The sequence below is a fragment of the Macrotis lagotis genome, chromosome 1, assembly GCF_037893015.1.
Source record: "Macrotis lagotis isolate mMagLag1 chromosome 1, bilby.v1.9.chrom.fasta, whole genome shotgun sequence".
NCBI classification, from domain to species: domain Eukaryota; kingdom Metazoa; phylum Chordata; class Mammalia; order Peramelemorphia; family Peramelidae; genus Macrotis; species Macrotis lagotis.
The window spans coordinates 226,309,730-226,327,399 of record NC_133658.1 but is presented as its reverse complement, the minus strand read 5'-3'; positions in this window follow the sequence as shown (position 1 = coordinate 226,327,399).

Genomic DNA, 17,670 nt, shown 5'->3' with positions numbered 1-17,670 from the left:
AATATATTTAAATTAATTAGCACCTACCCTTAGCACCTACACTTAACCTTAGCTGTCATATTTAGAATTCTTAAATGAACATAATAGATTTGAAACATACCCTAATAAAAAAAAACTTTACAATAATGAAAAAAGAAGAAAAAAACAAGACTCCAAAACCAAGACTGTTATTAAAAAAGAAGCAGACTAATAATTCTATTCACAAAATAAAGAGTATCAATAAATATCATTGGGTTTAAAAAACCCCAGACAATACTTTTTGAATTGGTGGATATTACTTTACTTAGAAATATTAGTGACTGATAACTTGTGTATGATATTGACTTTGTCAATTGCATCTAAAGACTTATTTATGTATGGTGCCCATAAAATAACTATATGCAAGAATGGAGTTAAAAAGTCCTATATGGGTGACATCCATTGGCATTCAGCTAAAATATTTTTTTGCAAGGCAATGGGGTTAAAGTGGCTTGCCCAAGGCCATACAACTAGGCAATTATTAAGTGTCTGAGGCCGGATTTGAACTCAGGTATGCCTGACTCCAAAGTCAGTGCTCTATCCTCTGTGTCACCTAGCTGCCCCTCAATTCTACTTTTATATCACATGCACTTCTCTATTCTTGTCTTTTCCCATGGCCACCATACTAATCCAACATTCAATTACCTCATACTATGGACTAATGCAGTAGCTTTCTAATTTCTCTCCTTACCACAGTTTTTTTTTTCTCTTTTGAATCTGTGTCTTATTTGACTGACAAGTGATGCTGTAAGAATTTGTAAGTTCTTTTCTATTTGACTCCAGCAGGGTCATTTAATTAAAAAAGGGGAAAAAATCATCTAACCTCCAGAGACTTTCTTCTTAGTATGGTGTTTAGCTGAGATTTCCAATAATTAACTTAAGATGATTAACTGGTTAGAAATAAAAGAACTTTTCCTCCATTTTAAGATAACTATTTACTAGACTAACTCTTGTATCAATTTAACAGAAATATTTCTCCCTTTCCATTATCTTAGACCTATATTCCAATTTCCTTCCCCTTTGCTTGCTAAACATTTCACAAGCTTATCTTTGAAACTTAAAATTTTAATCATATTTTCTTTGTTTTCTGATGAAACTGGAAACTGGTTAAGGCTTTTTATATAATAGTCCAGGCATAATTTAGAATCTCTGAGTCCTAAGGCAGGTCCTTAAAGCATCCCTACACATTTTGATTAGTATGATTGTCACCTTAGAGGACATGTTGAGTGATATTTATGTTTATGTATTTTAATTCAATTCAAAAAACATTTATTTATGCCTACAGTTGTAAAGATATTGGATTTGACTTTTTTGAATGAGTTAATAAGAATTTAGGTGAAATATATATATATATATATATATATATATATATATATATATATATATATAACCGGCAAACAATGAGGTCATTTAAATTTGGTAGTCATATGCATTAATCTTTTTGAATTTGATTAGAGAAAGAAGAATGTTTATGTAGAGGTGTAAGAGGTTCTTCAACAAGAGAACCAGAAAGGAAGAATTGGTAGAATGAAACAGAAATAAAAGAAAAAAATACAGTTAATTTATTCTCTCTCATAATATCAATCATTAAAGAAAACAAAAAGTTTTTTGAGTAGACAAGTTTTGTTGAGTGATTTTGGTTTTCAACAGTAGCTATGACAATTCTAAAAGCATGGCTCCATTGGAATATAAGTTGTAAAACTTTTAGTTGCTTTGGGATGCTTCTTTAGCAACACATTTTATTTAATATATAAGACAAGTATTTATTTACAAAACTTATTTCCTTAAAGCAATAAAATGAAGTAACATTTGGGAGTAACTTGAAATAGTTATTTTTTAAAACCAAAAGAAGAATGTGCTTTAACTTTAGCATGTTATTACTATTGTCTTGTCTATTGTGATTAACTTGAGTTTTGTCACTTAATGTTGTCTCTAAAATTATATATTTTTAATTAAGATAAATTTGTCTTCTTTCTCTTCCACAACTCACCTTACTGGAGTGGAGGCAAAAAAGGGCAAGTTCCTTGAAATTGAAATGTATAATTAAGCAAAACAACTTTCCCCATTATTGAAGTTTAAAAAATAGTTCTTTTTTTTCAGTTGGTGCCAAAATGTTGGAGTAAAGACAGGGATTTCTCCCAGCTATCTCTCAAACCACTCCAAATACCTTTAAATAATGTCTTGAAACAAATTCTAGAGTGGAGAATCTCACAAAAAGCCTGAATGAAACAATGTTCCTGTCCAAGACAATTTGGAAGATTGGTGGGAAGGGTCTGTTGCACCAGGGTTAGAGAGGATCCAGGAAAAACCTGGGTCAGGCCCGGGGGGACCAGTCCAGACATCCAGGAACAGAATGTGGGGTGCCTGGGTCAGTGGCAGAGGTAGAGGTTTGCAGATATCTCATCCCAGGGATTATCATGGACAACTTGGAAGGTCAACAGGAAAACCGCTGGTGAGGGGAGCATAGTCCAGCGCAACAGGCCATAGCAGGGGCATCACAACTTCAGCAGACCAGGAAGAAGACTTGGCTTCTGGAGCTCTCAACCCATAGACACTAATGGGTCCCTGAGGCAGGACTTGTTGTTTTGCCCATACTCACATGTGGGTTGCAGTCTGGAGTCCTATCCGCAGGAAGGGGAGCAGAAGTACGACAGAGTTTACTGCCTAAGCAGAGCAGGGCCTGTCCTCATAGTTCCAGGACAGAAATGAGTGTTTGTGGTCAGCTACAGACCAGAGCACTCACAATGAAAGTGTTTATAACTTCTTATAAAATCTCATAAGAATTGAACACTTGCACCAAATCCTTAGAAGTATCTTTTTTAAAAAAAAATATTATCTGTTGCTTTTTTTTACAAGGCAATGAATGGGGTTAAGTTACTTGCCCTATGTCACACAGTTAAGCAAATATTAAGTGTGTCTAAGGCCAGTTTTGAATACAGGTCCTCCTGACTTCAGGTCCAGTGCTCTATCCATTGTGCCACCTAATTGCTACTTCCTAGAAGTGTCTTTGAAAACATTTGCAAAAAATCCTTAAAAGCTTGGAACAGTACATCTTCCACTCAGGAAGAAGAGCACATCCTTACCAAAGAGTTAAAATCAAATCACAGGCTAGTGAAATGAGCAAACAACAGAAGAAAAGAAATCTGAATGGAGCAGTTATGATGGTCATATAGAAGATCATAACATATTCTCAGAAGAAGATAGTAAAACCAAAATTTCTATGACTAAAGTTGCCAAGAAAAATATAAATTAGTCCCAGACCATGGAAGAGCTCAAAAAGGAGTTTGAAAATTAATTAAGTGAGGTAGAGGAAAAATTGAGAAGAGAAGTGAGAGTGGTGGGAGAAAAACATAAAAACTGAGTCATCAGCTTGGTGAAGGAGATAGAAAAATCCCGAAGAAAATAACATGTTAAAAACCAAAAGGAAAAAGAGACCCCCAAAAAAGGAAATGAGGAGAAAACTGTCTTAAAAAATGAAAAAAAGAAGATACAAAATTTCACTGAAAAAAGTGATTTTTTAGAAAATAGAATTGAGTAAAGAGAAGTTGATGACTTTGAAAAAATTCAAGAAATAATAAAAGAAAACACAAAGAATGAAAAAATAGAAGAAAATGTGAAATATCTCTTTGGAAAAACAACTGACCTGGATGGTAGATCCAAGAGAGATATTTTAAATATTACTGGACTACCTTAAGGCCATTCTTAAAAAGTGCCTAGACATATTTTTTAAAAAGTTTGATGCCCAATTATTCTAGAAGCAGAAGGCAAAATAGAAATAAAAAGAATACACCAATCAGTTACTGAAAGGGATATCAAAATGAAAACTGCTAGGAATATCATACCCAAATCTGACAGTTCCCAGGTCAAGGAGAAAAGATTGCAAAGGTGCCAGAAAGAAACAATTAATTAACCTTAGAGACACAGTCAAGGATAACACAAGATTTTTTTTAGCTTCTACATTAAAAGATCATAAGAATTGGAAAATATTATTTTAGAAGGCAAAAATGTTTGAATTACAACCAAGAAAAAAGTACCTAGCAAAACTAAGCACAATTTTTCAGGACACAAGATAGATATTCAAAGAAATAGAACTCTCAAACTTTTTTAATGAAATGACCAAAGTTTAACAGAAAATTTGATCTTCATATACAAGACTCAAATGATGCATAAAAAGGTAAACATGAAAGGATATCATGAGGGACTCAATAATGTTGAAGAGCTTATATTTCTTCATGGGAAGATGATACAGATAATTCATATGAACTTTTTCCTTTATTAGGGGAGTTAGAAGATACATATATAGACAAAGAACAGTGGGAATTGAATATAAACAGTTAATATATTTTTTAAAAATAGATTTAATGCATGAGAGAAGAATGTACTGGGAGAAAGGGAAAGGGAGAGAGAAAATGGAATAAGCTATTTCACATACAAGATGCAAGGCAATGTTTTTGCAGTGGAGTGGAAGCTGGAGGAAGTGAGGGAAGTGAATAAGCCTTAATCCCAACACAATTAGCATACACTCTCAATTGAGTATAGAAATCTATATTACCCTAGAGGAAAGGAATGGGAGAAAAAGGATGGAAGGTTAAGTGATAGAAGAGAGAGATTCAGATGCAAAACACTTTTGAGGAGGAACAGGGTGAAAAGAGAGAATAGAATGAAAAGGGTTGAGAGGATAGGATGGAGGAAAATACAATTAGTAACAGTATCTGTGGAGAAAAATATTGAAACAAGTTTTTCTGATTAAAGGCCTCATTTTTCAAATATAAAGAACCCGAGCCAAATTTATAAAAAATAAGAACCCTATTTCCAAGTTGGTAAATCATCAAATGATAGGAACATTTTTTCAGATGAAGTTATCAATGTTATCTAATTAAAACATTTTTTAAATGTTCTAATTTACTATTGGTAAGAGAAATGTGGATTGAAATAATTCTGAGGTCCAACTTTATTGGATTGGCTAATAGGAAAGAAAGAGAAAATGGCATATTGAATGGGATATAGAGAAAATGACACATAAATGCCTTGTTGGATGAGTTGTGAAATTATTCAAGAATTTTATAGAAGAGTTTGGAACTATGCACAAAGGGCTAAAAAAACCCATATCTACCCTTTGAATAAAAATGCTACTACTAGTTTGATATTGCAGAAGAGATGAGAACCAGGCATTCCTCTATGTATAATGATATGTATAACATTTCTTTTCTTGTACAAGGACCTGGAAATTGAGATGTCCATTGGGTTGGGGAATGGCTGAAAAAAATTGTAATCTATGATTAAGATGTTATGCTATCCTGGTAAAAAATGATGAACAGGGTGCTCTCAGTAAAAAAAAATACATGAGCAAATGTAATGGGTAATGTACTATGTAAAAATAACAGCAGTGTTATTGAATGATCAACTGTGAATGACTTACCTTTCTCAGCAATACTGTGAACCAAGAGAACTATGAAGAGCAAAAAATACTATTCATTCTAAGACAGAGTTGATGGTGTCTTAATTGAAGCACATATTTCCTTTTTCTTTTCTTTTTTTTGCTTCCAAACAAGCCACTTTATTTTTTATTATTTTATTTTTTGTTCAAACTCTACAATTCTTTATATATTGTTAAAATATTCTTGTTTAAGAGCAAATACAATGTCCCCTCCTACACAAAAATATAGAACCTCATGAGAAATAAACTAAAAGAAAGAGAAAAAAAATGTGTTTCAGTCTGTGTTCTGCTGATACAATCAGCTCTGACTGGGGTGGATCGCATTCTTCATCATAAGTCCATCACAGAAGCCACCACAGTTGCCGCCACTGACTGTAACATCCATTCCTTCCCACTACCATATACTATATTCTCTCTCTCTCTCTTTCTCTCTCTCTCTCTCTCTCTCTCTCTCTCTCTCTCTCTCTCTCTCTCTCCCTTCACCCCATCCCTCTTCCAAAATGTACTGTAGGGTCCTGTGTGCAAGAGGCCTCAAGCCCATATACCACCCTAAAGACACAGAAAGCACCCAGCCCCATGGTCCCAGACAGGTCACTCAATCCCAACACCTTGCAAAAAAGTAAAAGAGATAATGCAATGTATCTGACTATTCTCTCCCCACCTCCATTACCCATATCCCCCATCTTTACCCTGTCCACCTTCTCTCCCACTTACTTCAGATGTTTATACCCTATTGAGTGTGCATGCTGTTTCCTGTGAAGGTTCCCTCATTCCCCCTTGTCTTCCCCCCTTCCATAAGATTGCAAAGTCCCATTACAAAAAAGTCTTTTATATGAAGTATCTTACCCTATTCCACCCCTCCTTTCTCTTACTCCCAGTACATTTCCCTTTTAGCCACCAACTCCATTTTTACAATATCTTAAATCTTCAAATTCAGCTCTCTCCTGTGCTTCATCTATAAAAGTTCCTTCTACCTGCTCTACGAAATGATGAGGCTCTTTCTGTTCAGCTCTGGTCATTTCAACAGGAACATTTGAAATTTCCCTGTTTCATTGAAAAATCAACTTTTCCCCCTGGAAGAGGATGTTCAGCTTTGCTGGGTAGTTGATTCTTGGTTGCATTCCAAGCTATTTTGCATTCCAGAATATTATATTCCAAACCCTATGAGCCCTTAATGTAGTTGCTGCTAAATCCTGTGTGATCCTGACTGCAGCTCCATGATATTTGAATGGTGTTCTTCTGGCTGCTTGTAATATTTTCTGGAACTTGGCTATAATATTCCTGGAGGTTGTTTTTTTTTGTATCTCTTTCCAGGGGAGATGCGTGGATCCTTTCAGTTTCCATTTTGTTCTCTGTTTCTAGTATAAAAGGGCAATTTTCCTGTAAGAATTCTTTAAAAATAAAGTCAAGGCTCTTTTCCTGATCATGACTTTCAGGTATTCCAATATTTTTTTTATGTTATCTTTTCTGAATCTGTTTTCCAGATCAGTTGTTTTTTCAGTGAGATGTTTTCCTTTGTTTTCTAATTTTTCATTCTTTTGGTGTTGAAGCATTGTATCTTGATTTCTTGTTAAGTCATCAACTTCCTAAATCATTACTGATTAGAGAAATGTAAATTAAAACATCTTTTAGGTACCATCTCACACCTCTCAGATTGGACAAAATGACCAGAAAGGACAATGATCAATGCTGAAGGGATGGTGGAAATCTGGGGCACTGATGCATTGTTGGTGGAGCTGTGAATTGATGAAATCTTTCTGGAGAGCAATTTGGAATTATGCCCAAAGGGCAATAAAAATGTGCAATCCACCACAAAAATTGATCCAGCAGTACCACTACTGGGTCTATACCCTGAAGAGATCATGAAAAAAGGTAAAATCATCCCTTGGTACAAAAATATTCAAAACAGCTCTGTTTGTGGTGGCAAAGATTTGGAAATTGAGGGGATGTCCATCAATTGGGCAATGACTGAACAAACTGTGGTATATGTATGTTATAGAACACTATTGTTCTATGAGAAACAAGGAGGGATGGGATTTCAGAGAAGCTTGGAAAAACTTGCATGAGCTATTGCTGAATGATATGAGCAGAACCAGAACATCATACACCCTATATGCAAAATGGGGGTGATGATCAATCTTAATGGACTTGCTCATTCCATCAGTGTACCTTAATATTTTTTTCTTTTGGTTTTTGAAGGAAGTAGGGTTAAGTGACATACCCAAGGTCACACAGCTAGGAAATTATTATGTGTCCAAGACTGGATTTGAACTCAGGTCCTGCTGATTCCAGGGCTAGTACTCTATACACTGAGCCACCTAGCTTCTCCTATTACTTTCAAATTTTAACTTACATTGTCTTATGTACTATGTAATTGTGCAAACACTAATAATTTATTTCTTCCACAAGGATAGGTTTTTCCCCCCCTCTCAACATCTTCAATTTTGATCAATGCATAGCATGGAAACAATGTAGAGATTATCAGATTGCTTTCTGTGGGGGAGCAGGGAAGAAGGAAGGGCGGGGGGAAATGTAAAATTCAAAACCTTACAAAAATGAGAGGTTGAAACTACTATTGTATATAATTGGAAAACAAGCAAAATATCTATATAATATTTAGTCAGAAAATAGAAACTTGATGTGTATGTAATGGGAGAAAAGAAATAAAATTTAAAAAAGATGAAAAAATTATTTTCTTCTTCTGTATCCTGAATCTATCACTTTTTTTTAAGACAGTATGTGTCATCATTGATTATCTAGCACCATATATCATCAATTAGAAAAGTAGCACCAAGCTTAAATAGAAACCAGGACCACCAAATAACACCAAAAATTCTTTCAGGTCTCATTTTGGCTTAGAAAACTCCACAGGTTTATGTGTTTATTTTTTTATTAATGCATCAAGACATTATATTCAGATACAGATTACCTTTTAAACTAATTTGAGTGCAATCGGGAGTGCTGTGGACCTTGCAGTTTTGAAATCTCTGATCTGAAATAACTCCCTCCTTTTATAGATTAGGAAAATGAGACCAAGAGTTTAAATGACTTGCCTGCATTCACATAGCTAATAAATATAAAAGGATTTGGATTCAGGTCTTCTTGACTCCTCTATCAATAACCTAACCATTATAGCTGCCTATTGCAAATTGTAGGTGATTGCTTTAGCAACCTTTCTTAAATTGCAAGAAAGAAGGTAATGTTTATATAAGAAAGCATTATTCATAATTCTAAATTTGTTTTCCAGTAAACATGTTCTCATTTGGAGTTATATAGCTATTAAAAATTCCATGATAAAGCCTAACATTTGCCTTGATTAGCTATTCTGTGCACAATATAAATATATTTGCATCCATGATTTCACAACTAGGGTCATTCAGAGCTCATTGATTGACTAAAGTAAGGTAGATAGCTCTCACATTGAAAATACTCTCTTGACTTCATCTTGATTCCTTCCAGAACCTCCATTTTATGGGTGAAGCCCAGGCTAGTCATGTCTTCTTTCCTCCCTCGACTGCATTCATCTCTGGACTATCTCTCTAAATTGCATTTGCTCTGTATACCTTCATATCTTCTCATCTAGTCCAAATTTTCAACTTCCTTTAAGGAAAAGGGTTGTCTTTTGTTGCTGCAGTATTTGCATTTCTGGAAAGTGTAGTGCTAGGCACAAGTATATGCTTTATAAACATTTGTTTGACTTGAATGCTCCAGGGATGTGTTCTAGACTCTGTTATTCACATATGTATTTGTAACTTGAAGATTCATCTCTCTTCTCTTTCCTTTTCCCCTTCCCATAATGGATAAAATCATTTGAAGGAAAATTATTCAAATTTAGGAAAGTTATATTATATGAATTTGTATTATATACCTTCTCTTCAAGTGCTATTGCATATTTTAAGAAATAGCTACTATGTTTTGGAAGTGAAAATGTGCCCTAAGGCTCATAGAGGCAAAATCCAGAGGTAGAACCAAGTAGGGCAAATGGTAGGAAATAGTGTGATAGAACAAACAATGCCACTCAAGCTTCACTGCATCTGAACTGGTCAAAAGAAAGGAGGATAAATACACCTAACTGACACAGAAATATACATCGACCAATAGGGAAATAGTAAGGAAAGAGGACAAGGGCAAGAAGAAATGAGAGAGAGAGAGAGATAGTAGATTATGAGTGGAATTAGTTCTAAGCAAAATAAATTTAAGGTTGTACAAAATATTTATAGCTTTTTTGAGGTGAAAAAGATAGAATTTTGAGATAATATCCATAAATTGAGGAATGGATGAACAAGTGATGGAATTGTTGGGCTGTTGTGCTGAATTCCTAACATAAAAACTAAATACAATTAGGAGACTAGTGATGAAATATGCCACTTACTTTCTTATAAAGAGGTGAGATACAGAATAAAGAATGAGACAAATTACTTTGGATGTAGCCAATGGGGAAATTTATTTTGATTGACTAAATGTGTCTTAAATGGTTTTGTTTTTCATGTATGCTCAATTTTGGGGTGGAGTTGGGAAAGGAGGGTGAGAAGACAGATCTTGTCTCATTGAACCAAATAAAAGATTTAACAAATAAAAAAGCTATACAAGCATATAGATGACATGCTTATCAAATATATAATTGAAATAAAACTGGAAGAAATACTTCCTTATGGCTTTAAATATAGCGATTTCAAATTCAGTAGACTAGAACAAGGGATCAATTCAAAGAGATTAAATCTAACATATATGCAAAATCCCATAAATCATTTCATAAATAAGTCATCCATGTACAGAATGATCTTACAACAGTTTAGGCAAAAAATGGAACTTTAAAGGTCTCCAATCTCAATATGATTGTCTATGGCTAATGTCTTACTGGTTATATTATGTCAAGCATATTATATAGAAAGAGGAAAACAATTGCCCCATTGTACTCTGCCTTGGTCAGAGAATATCTGGAAGACTGTGCTCATTTAAGGATCCTACGTTTGAGAAAGGGAATTATCAAACTGGAATAAAGTTCAGAGAAAGAAAAGGAGATAACAAAATGACTAAGAACTATGCCACTTATGAATTGGTCGAAGGAAATTGGGCTATTTCACTTTGAGAAGAGAAGACCTGGAGAGACGTTGTAATGGTTAAAGCACTTCAGGACTGTGGCCCTCAATATCCTCCTTTGTAAAATGAAAATGTTCTACCAGATTATTTCTCTTCTTTCCAATGATAGTTTTATATATATATATATATATATATATATATATATATATATATATATACATATATATATATATATATATATATATATATATATATATATATATTCCTAGAGAGCAATTTCCTTTGGATATTTGAAAAACTATCATGTAGAGAAGGTTTTGACTTGTCTTTTTGTATCTCCAGACTCTTTCTCCAGGGTACGGGGTGACAACTATATGTCACAGTAGAAATAGCACAATCCCTGGAGTCAAGAAGACCTGAATTAAAATTTGCTCTTAAATACTTACTTTAGAACTCTGGGTAAGTCACTTAACTTCTCTCTGCCTCAGTTTCCTCAACTATGTAATGGAAATAATAATAGTTGTTTAGTTGTGTCCTATTCTTAATGATCCCACGTATTATATCATCTATGTATTTTCTTGACAAAGATATTGGAATGATTTGCCATTTCCGTAGTGGATTAAGGAAAAGAATATCTTACTCAAGGTCACAAGGCTATTAAATATCTGAAACTGTATTTGAACTCGGGAAAATGTATTCTCCTAGTTCTAGATCCAGCACTTTTTCTACTGAGCCATTTATCTGCCTCAGTTTCCTCAACTGTGTACTGAAGATAATACTAGTATTCATCTGTAAAATGCTTAGCATAGCAATTGATTTTTTTCTTCCCTTTTTGAAGTCTTAAAACTTTTAATAACAGGAGATTTGAGAGAATTAATCAGTATTCTTTTATGAATAGTGCCTTTTTATACTTGAAAGGGATTTCAATTTTATTAGTCATATGCTACCTTTAAAGTATTTTCATAGTATCAGAAGTAAAACTATAATAACATAAAACTGTATAATGTAGTACTCCTAAATAGCAATATACAAATGTCATTTATAGATTATGTCTATCTAGGGGAATGGATTGTAATGGAACTAAATCAGGTAACTTCTAGATCAGCAAACTCCATCTACTAATTCAGGTTAACACTTTTTTGAAAACTTTTACTCTTTGAAACCTGAAAAGTGACCCCATTTGCTTAGGGTCACCCAGCCTATATAAATCAGGGATAGGTAGGTTGACACTAACTGAAATGAGTGAAATTACTTCAGCCTTATTCTTCAGTTACCTTTTGATAAACTTGGCAAGTAAAGTGTTGTAATAATTCAATCAGAGATATTTTTCCTTGAAGTTCTCATTTCAGAGAATATCTGAAGAGAAACAAAAATCTTTATTGTAATTTTCATCCACTGTGGTAAGTAATGAGTGAGAACTCTGTGTATAGTAGCAGAATAAAACATGAACAAAAGATGATATACATATACACATATCATACCTGTTAGAATAATATAATGTTTTTTAAGAATTCAAGAGCAAGGTATGTGAATTAAAGTTTATTGGAGTCAGGTCTTTAAAAGACATCTGAGGAATGTTCAACTGATTAAGTTGCTTAAACAGGTAATTTATATTTAGATCAGATATAGGGAATAATTAGCCAAATATAAATAATACTTAATAGTATGAAACTTATTGTAGGAAAATTCTAGAAAATGGTGCTTTTCAATGGAGGCTTTTAAACTAATCTATCCTTCTATCTATCTATCTCTATATATTTATTCATATCTATGAATATATATATATATATATATATATATACACATATGCACATGCACATGCATACACACACAATGTCAAAAAATGCCATTGGATGGACTGCCTTGGTAACTGAAACACTGGAATAGTAAATGAATCACTGCAAGTGTTCAAGCAGAGACTGAAAGATGGTTTGCCAAGGATGCTCAAAAAAGTCCTAATTCAGATGTAAATCGGATGAAAGGGTCCCCAAAGATCTCTTAGACCCCTTCCAATTCATATATCACGTGATTATCATTTCTTTCAATTTTTGAGTTTATTTTTAGTCAATCCTGAAATATACTGGATATTTGTTGTGCATAGACTCCCACTGGTAAGGCTAGAGGCTATCTGACAAAGGAATCAAAGTTTAACTCAGTATAGCTGGATACCATCTGAAAAATCTATGTAATATTTCTTTGTACAGGTTTTGAGTGATTTCCTCCCCTGCTTGTCTACTTTGCTAGAATTGGAAAGAGAAAAAAAAGATTTATTTATATAATGATAATTCTTTGTACCACTATTGTGACTATCTCTTGGGGCAGATTGATGATTTAAAAATTTAATTAGATTTTCAGGATTCAATTGACAACTTAATAAATATTGCAAGCAGTTGGTATCAGTGAAATTGCATATATCTGTTTTAATACAATGAAAAGGCTGAATGCTTTCTTTTTTGTTACAATTTTAATTTAAATAATGTCAGTATGAAATATATCAAAGGGCATCTGTTATGCACTATAAATCTTGAAGTATTCTCTTTCTCATATATTACAAGAGGTTGACTTTGGAAAAAATCTTGGAGATCATGTGAAAAAATGCTAATCACTTCTTTGATCAACCCCTTAATATTGAGGTTGTAGGGTTGGCCACAGGTAGTTAATGAAGTAGAAAGAGACTTACCCTCCTATTTTCCAAAGGCTAAAGCCTTTTTTTGCATTTTGGATATATTTCACATTGATTCATCTCTTTACATGTTGTTTTCCCCCATCTAATATACCCAGAAGTCAAAAACGATTTCATTTTGTCTTTGTATCCTCAGCACTTAACAAGCTGTATTGTACAGAGTAAGTATTTAAGAAAACTAATTTTTGAATAAATACATGGCAGATGAAATTTATGTGATCTGCAGCTTTCAGTATTCATTGACTGACATTCTAATGAAAATCTTAATAATTTTTGGAAATTATATACAAGATTTATAAGGAGAGAGAAAGGTAACTCATGATCTCCTTAAGTTAACATCAATACACATATACCAGATGCCTACAAATTTTAGGGAATGTATTGGGTGCAATGGTTGGCAAATAAATAAAAACAAAATTTGATTCCTTTCATGAAAGAGCTTACAACTTAGTAAGGGGGGGGGGAATTCATATATTGAAATTTACAAAATAAATTAGAGTATACAAATGCATAAATGAATTACAAATTTTTGTGACAATTCAGAAGAGGATACTTCTGAAGGCACCATGCATGGCATGGGTGGAATTTCATGGATGTAGACCCAGAGGAGTGAGTAGCACCAAGTCCCCTCACTTCTAATGGGGTGGAGAAACTTGCAAATGTGTTATCAAAGTTACTGTCAGTAATTTACCAAATCAAGGAGAGTAAAAAAATGTCAAAAGATAGGAAAGAAACAAATGTTGGAGGAAAACAGATGGCTTCTAGCAACTACATACTGCTAAACTTGGCAATGATTCCTAGAGAATATCTAGAAAAAATTATCAAACAGATGACTTGTGGGCATTTAATAAAAATGTCTGGCCTATTAGGAACAAATATGGATTCACAAAATGATAGATTATTGGACTTGAAATCAGGATAATCTAATTTCAAATCCTGTATTTTCCTATGTGGAGTTAAGTGATTTGTCTAATATCACACAACTAAGTAAGTCTGATGCTGGATTTGAACTCAGGTCCTTCAGTCGCCAGGGCTGGTGCTCTATCCTCTGGACCACCTAGCTACCCCTAAAACCTGTCTTTCTCTTCTACATGTGTAACTGTGGTCAAAGATCTTTATGAGTCCTAGGTAATATGCCTGTGTTACTTTTACAGATAATTTGTTATCTTTGATGTATGGATTCACTAAAAAATCCCAACAAATCTTTATTTAATCAGTTTGGCAGATGAGAGAATATGATAGACATGATGTATATGTCTCTTTATTTCTATAAAACATGTGAAAACATTTCATTTGGTATCCTGGTGAACAAAATGGTAAAATATGGACTGGATCTTAGAACTTGTAAGTGGCTATCCAGGGAGTCACATAGTTATATTAAAGTTACTAAATAAGCATGTTTTAAATATCTTCTATGAATCAGTCATAGTGTGAGACTTTGAGGAGACATCAAATAAATGAAAAAAGCATATTGTGCTTAAGGGATTTACATTTTATATATGAGTTTGCTATAAGACCTATATCAGCCCTGTGACAAACTGGAGACTTCATGCTACATGATTGTGTCATGCAAAATATTTCCATAAATGAAATGTAGAAAGATATTTAAAAGTAAGCTGATTAAAATTGCAGATGTCATAAATCTAGAATGATACTGATATCATAACAGAAAAAATAAGGAGTACCAAGTTTCTTAAATTTTGTTATACTAGTACCCAAACAAAACAAAAGACTACATTTAGTAGGAAAAATTTAAAGTCCTTGCATTTAGTTGAAAATAGACATAGGGATTTTAAAGACTAAGGGGCAGGATTATGGACTTGCCAGTGTTCATTTAAAAAAATCAGGTATTTAAATTGACAAGAAGACAAATATGTTTCAGAAGAATAGTATGACTGCTTCAAAAGCTAATGCAACTTCATATTGAATTAGTGGAAGTGAATATCATGAAAATAAAAAACCATGGATATATTATTTTTTCTGGTTACTATATAGTAATATTGACTAACTACAGTGCACCCAAGGCATATTAATCACAATAATGAGGCTTCTACAAGCCATCTCATAGAGCAATGACTGAAAGGAATGTGTTTTTAAAAAAAATAATAAAAAAACATAATAATCATCCTTTATACTTAGATATAGTCACATGGGAGAAGGAGTGGAATTTTCTGAGTTTCATCAGAAGGTAGACTCATGGTTAATAATCAAAAGTGGCAGCAAGTCAAATTTTAAACCATTAAAAATGAATATTCTTTCAACAACTTAAGCTATTTTTAAAACAGAAGCGCCTACCTTGTAAAATAGTAAATTTACTGTCACTCAAGTATTACAGTAGATTATTTAAAAAAAAACCTATTATGGATCTTTCAAAGAAATCATTGAATTAGGTAGAAGGTTGGTCTAAGAAACAGTCAAAATTTAAGAATCTATCCTAGGTCATTATCATGGAGTATACTTAATTTTTTTGTCTTAACTCTAAATTCTGTATTATGTTTATCATTTTGCTCTCTTCTCCCTATTCTTTCCCAAGTTTAGACTTAAGTATGCACTTCCATGTCAACTCTCTGAATAAGTCAAGCCATTATATTGTTGGAACAAGAACAATTAAAATAACAATTTTGAGCAAAGTATTCAAATTAGAATGTGACAAGCTTTTGAGACAACTCCTATTTGATCTACTTAAAGAAATAGAGTTTATGCAAAAAAAAAGAGCATTGTAAAAAAGAATCGATCCAAGTAATACTGGTGTCATTTCCTTAGGAGTTTCATAAATCAACAAACATACTCAGGTCACATCTCAGAAAATATCCCTCATTCTTTAACTCTTGTTCATCACCTACCAATAAGTGAGAAGCATGCTTCATTATCTGTCTATAAGATCTTGAATATATAGGCAGATGGAGATTTTATATCTTATTTAATATACACCCTCATTTTATAGATATAGAAATTGAGATCCAGAGTATTTAAGTGACTTCTCAAGTACAACATAGGTAATTTGTGTCAGAGTCAGGATTCAAACAGGTGTCATGACTCCAAGGTTAATGTATTTTTTAAAAAACTTTCCACTAAAGTTTTAACAATAATTTTTGCAAGGTTTTGAGTTGTACTATTTTTCTCCCTCCCTCCCTCCCTCCCCCCCCCCAGTGATGGAAAGCAATCTGATATAGGCTTTACATTTGTCACCATGCTAAACATAGATCAAAATTGAATGTGTTCTGAGAGAAGAATCAAATCCAAAAGGAAGAAAGAAAACATTAGAGATACATAAGATATAATTTTTATGAAGTGTTCATCAGATTCTGAAGGATTGGTTTTTCTTTCTTTTTGTTTTGTTTTGTTTTCTTCTCCTGGATGGGGATAATATTTTCCATAGCCTATCTAATACAGTTGTCCTAGCTCTCTGAACTGCTGAAAGGAGCTGCTTCCATTAAAGTGGTTCATCTAACAATGTTGTTAGTGTGTATATTTGTTCTCTTTGTTCTGCTCTCTTTGCTCAGCATCAGATCCTGTAAGTCACATCCATGCTTCTCTAGAGTCAGACTGTTTTTTTTTTTTGTTTATTATAGGACAATGGTATTCCATAGTATTCATGAATTAGAACAACGGGAGATGGTCCAGGATGCAAAGCAATCAGGATTAAGTGACTTGCCCAGAGTCACACAGCTAGTAGGAGTCTAGAGTGTGATTCCAGAGTTGAATTCCCTTCCTCCTGACTCCAAGGTGAGTGCTCTGTCCACAGCACCACCTAATTGCCCAGGCCCATTATAAACAGAAGAGGTATATCTATAGGGATTTGATTCTTTAAAATTATGAAGAGGATAACAAAAATCCTTGGGAAAAAAAAAAAACTCAGGTCTTATTTTTTTCAAATAGGTTTCAGACTTCTTTATTATTGACTTTATTAGGTAATACCAAACTGTGTTTTGTTCTTTATGATTTAACATAGATTTTCAATATAGATCAATTTGACTTGTGAGCTCAATAGCTATTTGGAATGCCCTATTCTATTCTATCTTTCTTTTTCTCGAGGGTGCAGAATAGCCATGCATTGTTTGAATGTCCTTTCCTTTGTATTTGAAGTTATTTTTCCTGATGTCTTGCAGAATACTGTTCTCAACCAAATTGTAATTTTCACCAGTATATAATTGAAGTTTTCAGCCTTGGGTTCCTTTCTAGAAGAGATTTTTTAAATCCATTCAACTAGAATTTCATTTTCTATGCTCACAAGTTCTAGGCAGTTATTTTATTGTTTCTTTCATTATAGTCTTGATGTTTTTTATTTCTTTTGTTTTCTGGGAGACATGTGGTCTATAAGTTGTCTCTAAACAACCTATCTTTAAAATCTATAATTTCTTTTTTGCATAGTGAAGATTTTTGTTTGTTTGTGCATTTGCATACTCAATCTGTTGCTCTTGCTTTTCTTTCTTTGGTGAGGTTTACTATTGCAGAATCAAGGTTTTATCAAATATATTTTTATTTTGTTAAG